Here is an 8826-nt window from a genome sequence, read left to right on the forward strand (position 1 = left end):
ATTTTCTCCAGAAAAAAAGACATCGTCTTTTCTCTCCATTCTCTCAGTTTGATTTTTTCATTTACAAGCGTTACTGAAGTCTGCATACACACATAAATATTCATATTCAAAATATTCCTCTTGAAAAAGCAGGGGTGAAAGGGAGATAGTGGAAATGATGCTGGATCAATACCAGAGGGAAAATGGGACTCAGACGTATGAAGACATTGGTGTGCTTCAAGCCCAGTGTTCAGGCTTTCACTTCTTTCCTTTTCCTGCACTCTGACTGCTACAGCTGTGACCTAAAATATTTTTGAGGTGGGCAGACAGTAGCAATGAAATGACTTGAAGACTGAAGAAATTTAAGGAATTCCCTCTGTCTGGAACATCGAAAAGTTCAGAAGTTACCCCGTCTCAGTGGCTAGGCAACAGAAATGTCAGGTGTTCAAATATTTTTGTAAAGAAAATGAGAAAGGCAAAAGAACCACCAAAGGCTGGGTATGAGGCCCAAGATAACTTAAAGAGAATTCACACACATATTTGACATGTCAGGCTATTTTCCATCAGACCAAAATAGCAAGAGAAATTTTATCTTCTGCCTTTTTTTTTTAAACTGTTCATCTTAGACATCTGTATCAAAATTGTTATAAAAGTTTAGGCTGCAAGTTTTCATGCATCAGAAAATCCAGGGCAATTTATTCAGTAGCACATATTTATCAGAATTGTTTTTGACCTTTTGACCAAGTCCATCTATATAAGATAGAACACAGCAAGAACATAAAGGAGAGACAGAAGCTGGAGTTTTGCAGATTCTCCTTCAAAGAATTTGTGGAAAGTAACTCATATAAACAAGCCCATATCCAGTAAGATGAAATTTAATATCTATTTTCTGCACTTCTCTTACAGGCATGTTATGATCCAACATTAACAATGGGTTTAAAATTAAGAAATTTAATATATTTTTCCCTAAAAGAAAATATTCTAGGAAGTTTTAATGTGTTATTCCATTTATGGGAAAAACAGTTTAGTCTCTTTTTTAATTCCATCATACCTTCATTTTACTAAAACTGTCCCTCCTTTTGTTGGGTGGCAACAAGTAAAGGAAGGTTTTCCATGAAGATGAAAAGAAAAAAGTAGTAGACTAGATCCAAAATTGTCTTCTGAGTCCATCATTGACATTTCTAGGCCAAAAAAACCCCAAGATATTCACTTCACAAAAAATACAACACTGATGCAAGTAAGAGATCTGGCAGAAAAAGAAGAGTTGAGGCACAAATTTGTAAAAAAAAAAAAAAAAAAAAAAAAAAAAAAAAAAAAAAAAAAAAAAAAAATTCTGGGAAAATCTCCACCCCAGAAAACTGTCAAAGCAGAAGAGAAAGGATTGGTTTGCTTTGAAAAGCTGCATCTTGGAAGAATTTTGAGATCCCTGAGGTGCATAAAAGAGACAAAGATGCTACCAAAGGAAAAAGTTTTGATCTTTAGCAATTTCCAGAAATTTTAATCCATGGATATAGGAACTGAAAGGAGGAGAGTACCTGCCAGCTTCCAAACTAGCTGGAATTTAATTTTGGAGTGACCAAAGCAGAAAAAGTTGTGAGAAAATTTTAAAAAAATTAATTTCAGCAATTTTTAATAAAATGCTTTGATTTTTCTTTTGGGAGAAACTCTATTTGTCCTTTTAAAATATATTTATTCCTTAGATAACATGCTCAACATGAAATAAACTAAAAACAAAAATTTAAAACACCCACTTTTTAATTTCCTCTTTTAAAAAGAAGACTGAGCTAAAAAATGACAACTAAGATCAAAAGGGATTTAGAAACATCCTTTAGTGGTAAATTTGAAAGTTGAGAACTTCTTTTTCAAAAGCAGAATAAAGCCAGACACTGAGTTTGAAATTTGTGCCAGGCAGAAGATCTGTCCTCTGTGGAACAGCAGGAGTCACAAATAATTAATATTCTGATTAAGCTGTCCTACTAAAAATTCAATCCCTTCATTAAACCTGAATCATTAACAGGCCACCCAAAAAAGAAAAAAAAAACAACATGAATTTGACTTTCCAAAGATATTTCCTTTATTCCTGGTGGTCCCTGCCATTCTTGGAGTCACATTTTTGCTAAGCAAACAAACTGGCATGAAAAGAAAAGCTTTTCTCATCCATAGATCGATCAGATTAGATTATATCAGATCCCTGTTAGTCTGCTGAAATGGCTCTTGGCCAGGCAAGACTGTAGCTGATGACTTTTGGTAACAAAAAGATGAAAAAACCAAATCAATAAAAGCTTCCTTTTCTTTCTTTTCCTGCTTAAATATATTCAGTCACATGGAAGAGTACACAAATACATACAGCATTATAATTATTTAAAACAAGCTTTTCTATTCCTCAACATTTTCCTTAGAGATGCAAGACCTTTTCTATAAAAAGTCTAATTTCTATTTATTTTCTGTCTATTTATTTTTCTTGAAAAAAAAAATAGTGGCAACAGGAAAAAAAAAAACCCAAAAAAAAAAGCTTGGCATTAGGAATGTCTTTAATTTTATGTTACTTTTTCCATCTGTATTCTTTCCATAGAAGTAAACCTCAACTCCAAGATGGTTTTTGAGATTTACATGTTTATTTCATTTTGTTTAATATCCTAATCGGTTCACAGTAAATTTGACCACACACACATACAGTGATCCCAGCTGTTTGACTGTGGCAAGCCAAGCCAAAGACATAGGCAAAAAATACAACCCTGCTGCTGAAATCTTTGCAAAATTATAAACAAGACCCTTAATATTATAGCTTGGCATCCCACACCAGCAACAGAGATGCTAACACTGCTTACAGGAAAACAAGCTAAAAGCAGTCCCCTGCTCTTGGGTGCTTTAAAGGCTTATGGTAAAGGAAAAAACTTGCATTTAAACACTGAGGATGTGGAGATGTGCTCCTGCTTTGGCCTAATCTCGTGAGTTCCATTAAAAAGTCTGAGGATGCTGTGCTTTCCTGGCAGGTAGGAACTTCAAGTTAATATTGAATGAATTCTTCCTGTGTATTTTTCTCCCTTTTTAAATTTTTTTGGGGGGGAGGGCAGTTAATTCATTATGTTTTGCGACTCTTTGCAGTGTAAAGCCTGAAACAAACAAACCCAAGGGCTTGTTTGCAACTTTCAGGGCTGTTTTACTTTTCATGGGAAAACACAGGGAGAAAACTGAGGCTGTGACCTTCAAAGGCATGAAAACTCTCAGTCTGTCAAATCAGTCTGTCCTGATTTGTACCCCACACTGTTCATCAAAGCCCAGACCTCAGTGGAAATATCCAGGGAGCCTGGACAAGGTGTAGATACCTGCCTGCATTCCCTGAGCCACTGCCTTTGTTTTTTATGATGCTGGATGTCCAACAATAAAGCCAACAAAAATTCAGTGTACATCTATCAGCTCAGCAGAGGAAAAAGAGACAGAACCAGATGGCCAGATGTAAAAATAAAATGAAAGAAAAATAATGGTCAAAAAAGCCCTCTTTTCCAAGGAACACCCTCAGAAACAGAGCCTGACAGTGCTGGGATGGACAAAACCACACCATCTGTGCTCCCAAGCAGCCTGGACTCTCCACAGTACATGGGTGCTCTTTATGGGAGACCTGGGTGAGCAAGGGTGAGATCAGAGTGAAGAGATCAAATAAGCCCAGATCAGAGCCTGAGGACCTGGGGGCATTTTGTGCTGCCTGCAGCTCTCCTTGCTCTGCCAGTTAAGCCAATCTCAAGCCGAGCCACGTTGCCCTATAAAGATTATATCAATCCTTATCAAGATTTCACATCTGGCCTGTGCATCCTAATTTAACGATGATATGGTAGCATCCCCTCTCCCCTGCACAGCACAAATTATCACGTTGCTTTCTGAGGACATAAATCTCATTCAGCTTTTCTTCCCCTTCAGGAAGTTTTACAGGGCAGAGAGCAGGATAAAGATATCCACCTGGGTGCATATAAGGAATTTCTTATGGGGGCAGTGACTCTGAAAAGCACCCATTCCTGAGAAATGCTGCAGTTTTGTGTCATTAATACCTTTCCCTAAACTCCCTGTGCCAGGCTACAGGCAGAGGCCTCTGAAGGTTGATGTGCACCGCCTGGGAATGTGGTCCCTTTTGTGCAGAGCCTCTCAAAACCCTCCTGAGACATTTCTGTGAGGTTTTGGGGTTTTTTGGGGTTTGTTTTTTGCAATAGGAATGTAGAAGGAAAAATTCTGGTGGGCTCAGTCCACGGTGGAAGCAGACCTGAGCTTCTCAGCCACCCCATAACAACATCTGGGTGCTGCCCTCTAGATTCCGTCCTCACCCTGAATCCACAGGAAAAAACAGTTTTCTGGCTACATGAGTTAAATCAATAAAAGAGGAATAAATTCCCAGCTCCATAACAAGGACAGCGGTGTCCACATTCCCATTCTTTCTCAAAATATTGTTATTATGGGATGGAGTGTTAAGGATCTGTCAGCATTTCTATTACAAACCTCAGTCTTTAGAGGTTTATAAACGCAGCCATTTAAAATAACGCTGCATTAAAAAGTAGGTATGTGAGTTGTCAGCAGTGGTGTTTCTGTTTTCTTTAAGATGGTTTAAGACGTTTTAGCAGATTATTAGCCTTAGAGAGGTCAAAAATAATCAGAGGTGGTTTTTTGGCTACATTTTTGGCTACCTCTGGATAAACAACGGTTTAATTTGAAAAACATTGAGTACACAATATGAACTGTCTTTAAGCAACAACAACAACAAAAAAGAAAAAGCCTAAGTTAATGGCCACACTATTTATGCTTTAGACACAGCTCCTGCACATGCACTGGGTATGCTCAGCTTTGAAAGCTTTCCCTGTGATGTGGGTAACAGGATCCAACAATAGTTACACGGATGGAGTGGCTGTTTCCATGACCTGAGCTCACCCACATCACCTCCAGGGGACAAGCCACCCCCAAACAAGGGCTGTCCCCAAAGAAGACACTCAGTATGGGGTGGCTGGGAGCTCAAGGAGGGGACACAAGGACACCTCAAACCCTCTGTCTCAGCCCAGTCTCCAGCAGCCACTGCTGAACAGAGGGACCCGTGATTCCATTTCACAGCCTGGGCTGAGCTGGTCCATGAGCTGGTGACAGCACCAGCACCTCCTCCACATGAGGAAAGTGAGCTCAACTCCACCAGAATTTACAGAGAACATGGATGATAGACATTTAAACCTTCACCTAGGTGAGCATTTGGACAATCTCACCCTAGGTCAGCAAGAACCACGCATGCCCATGATAAGAACAATAATGAATATGGGCTGGCTCCTGCCATGGATGTAAAGCAACTGGGGATAAGTCTTGGAGACCTCATGGTCTGTGAAATTGAGTGGGGAAAGACTGGAGAGAGAGGGAGAAACTGCCTCAAAAACTGCTTGTGTGCCATTAAATGCTGTTACCAGCAAAAAGTCAAAATGATGTTTTTAGCTTTCCCTTCATGACGAAAATTACAGCCCTGAATCTTTGTTACAACAATAATTGCCCCTGAGATTGGCTTGCAATTATTTTGGTGAGTCTAACCTTCCAAAGTGAAATGACATGAACACCAGAGCATCCATGGGCCTAGGTAACAGCTTCTAATTATTTCCCATCAACTCTTGATCTTCTTTACTTGATTGTTGCTTCAAAGAGTGTCAGCAAAGAGAAGATGTTCTCAGCACTCACTATTTATCTCAATGTCTTGGTGAAAGTTTTGGAGCTCTTTCAACAGGCAGAGAGTAGAGACTGCCTGAAACACATTTTTAAGTAACAAAGCAATGGTTTAGTGCTAAATATATTATATCAACCAGACAAGACACTTGAGCTCTTTCTTCTGATATTTAATTATTAATGACCTTGTCAGAATATCTGTTTTGAAAAATGTCCATACATAAGAACTTAATGAAAATCATGGCTGTGGACTAGTTACACAGAGTAATTATGTCAGTGTAAGCTTCAGAGTGTGAGTCTCTGATCCTATAATAAATAACCATTTTCAGAGCTGGATAAAAAGAAATGTAATCAGGATTATGTGATGAAAAATGTAAAGAATCTGATTTGTTCATTCTTCCCCTTGCAAAACCCATCACTCCAGAGAGATTTGAAGACAACCCCCCAGTCTGTGCTGAGTGCTACAGCTTCCTGAAGTCTTCTCCTGAGACCCCACTGGTGCAGCACCCATGTCCTGAGACCTGACCAGACCCACCCTGGAAAGAATCAGGTGACATTTTCTTCTCCATCAGCTCTGGGCACATGCCATGTGCTGCTCTGATTCCCATTCCCAATCTTCTTTTTCTCTGCCATATCTTCTATTCCTTCTATAATTTAATCCTTCTCTCTCTAGCCTCCACTATATTAAAATATACATATATCAGATCCAGTTAGCCAAGATTACAATACTATTTCTATTTATTTATGTAGCTGTGTTTTTGTGAGCCTGCAACCAAAAAGGCAATGCCTTGAGTAGCTTGTCCATGGTGGAGCTTGCCTGGTGCTGCTAAGGCAGGGAGCTGCCCTCTCCCACATGGAGATCTTGCCATGACTCAGCTTCAGAAGCTGTTTTCTGGCATTGCTCTTCTTTCCTCTTTCCCTTTCATATATGCTTTTCTTTGGGACTAGGTTTTTCTTTCTCCTTCCAGCAAGAAAATTGGAATCCAGCAATAACAGTAGCAGAAAGAGCCCCAATCTGTCTTCATTAAAACTTCCCTTTCCCAGAAAAGGCAGTTCTGCCATCTCTAACATTGTCTAACCACGGTCAGAAAGGGGTTTCATGACAATGGAGCAGTATAAAGGAAGATCGTTCAAAAGCAAAAGCCTCAATATTTTGTATTTCAGATGCTTTCATGTCTTTTATTCTGCCTTCTGGAGTCAGAGATCTTTGTATTCAAAGCCCCAAGTATTATTTATAGCACTTTATGGAGACAGAGCCATCAGCACCCAGGCTGCCCAGACCTCTTCATCCGATTTTTGTTAGTACTGTACCACAAGCCCACGACATTCAGCAAATGCGAAACCAAGATGAGGATGCACAACAGAACTGCCTCAAAATGAGCCTGTGCCTTCCCAACCCCCACAGGAGCACCCCAGCTGCTCACAGCCTTCCTCCCTCTGAGGAGCCCCAGATTCATTATTTACCAGAGGCTGGTTGTGCTACCTCTGTGCAGTCACCCACAGCATCTTCTTACCACCCACCTCTGCAGCTCATCTGCGGGTTGCACTTCACTTTACACTGGAAAAGCAGAATTTGACCTGCTGGTTTCATTATGCTGGTACTCAGGGTCACTTTGTCACCCTCAGCCCAGGGGAATGACAATCATCCTGCAGCACTGCAGGGCAGCCATTGCACAACACAAAAAAAATTACAGGGTTGATAAACTCTGCAAGAAGGGATGAGGCTCTCACGCCTTCACCCCACTGATCTCTGCTCGGACCTTGGAGAAGATTTTACCTTCTCCCTGTCCCCTTACAACCAGTCACAACAAGCACTGGATCAACCCCAGACCACAAGCCATGAACCACCTTCTGTAAGCGGATACATTTTGTATTTAATACCACGGTAAATTAAAAAATGGCAGACCACATCAAGCTTTTATTTCGCATACAATAAAAGGGTTTCCTCAGTCATAAAAAAATGGGCAAGGAGAGGGGGAAGAGGCCACCGCACAACAAATTCCTTCCTTACAGTCTGGAGAATTTGCGGGGGCGGGTTCAGGGGGAAATTTGCCAGTTAATAAAATGTTGTGTGTGAATTATACATCAGGACTGGCCCCAAACGTGAACCAGACACGGTATGGTGTGCTGGGATCACTGCAGTGGCACAGTCCAGGATCACTTCCAGTTCCACAAAGACTCACATACAAGCTTTATCTCCAAGGTTTAAGCTCCTTCTGCCTCCAGTTAAACAGCGAAGGACGTGTATAAGTATTCACATGCTGAAGGACTTAGGTTTACAAAGACAGCTTTGTTCTGCAAAGGTTGTCTACACCGGAAGAAATACTAAAACAATAGAAAACAGGACAATTGTTTATCCCCTTGGTTAAAAATTTATGTGTGCATCCAAATACATTCGTCTTTAGATATAGTTAAGCTTTGCCCCATGCTTTTGCTGCTGTACAAGGTGCAGATGTTAATAATAAATCTCTGTACCCAAAATTCATGCACATCAGTGGAGGAAAACCCATTGACTTAAAGGGGACGTTGTAGCAGCCCAAGAATCGAGCTCTGCCGATCTTCCAAACTGAAACCAAAACTGATTCTAAAATCACTGCAGAGATGATGTTGCTTTTGTAGCATCTCTGGCATTATCGCTGGCAAATAAAGGATTTGTGTATTCTGCATATTCCCCACACTGCTCAGTGCCATGACAGTGCCATGACAGTGCCATGACAGTGCCACACACTCCATCGATGGCATGGCACACACAGCCCTCATCCTCAAGTCTTTGGACTGCGGGTATGAAATCCCAGACAGGACACAACAGACCTACGGATAAGCCTCTAGAAAAACCAAAACAACTCATGTCAAGATTGGAAGCAATATCTTCCTACACCCCAGCTGCCCAACCATCAATCTTTTTCACGCAGTATTTATCTGCTGCTCATAACAGTTTGTTTTATGACGCTAGTTTAGCTCCAGTAGCCTTCCAGACTCGCACAGGGCAGCGAGAGCAGGGTTTGCGTCTGCCGCGCTCATGCAGCCAAATTCGCTGCTTCGCTGCCCGGCCAGGACAGCATGGGGACTGTGGCGTGTGGGCAGCCTTTTGGTACCCCTGCCCCTGTCCTGGTGGCCCAGCAGAGCCCTGCACTGGTGCAGCTGTGGTGAGTTCAGCACGGGGCTCTGCGG

Source organism: Prinia subflava, chromosome 10 (genome assembly GCF_021018805.1).
Source record: "Prinia subflava isolate CZ2003 ecotype Zambia chromosome 10, Cam_Psub_1.2, whole genome shotgun sequence".
Classification (NCBI taxonomy): Eukaryota; Metazoa; Chordata; class Aves; order Passeriformes; family Cisticolidae; genus Prinia; species Prinia subflava.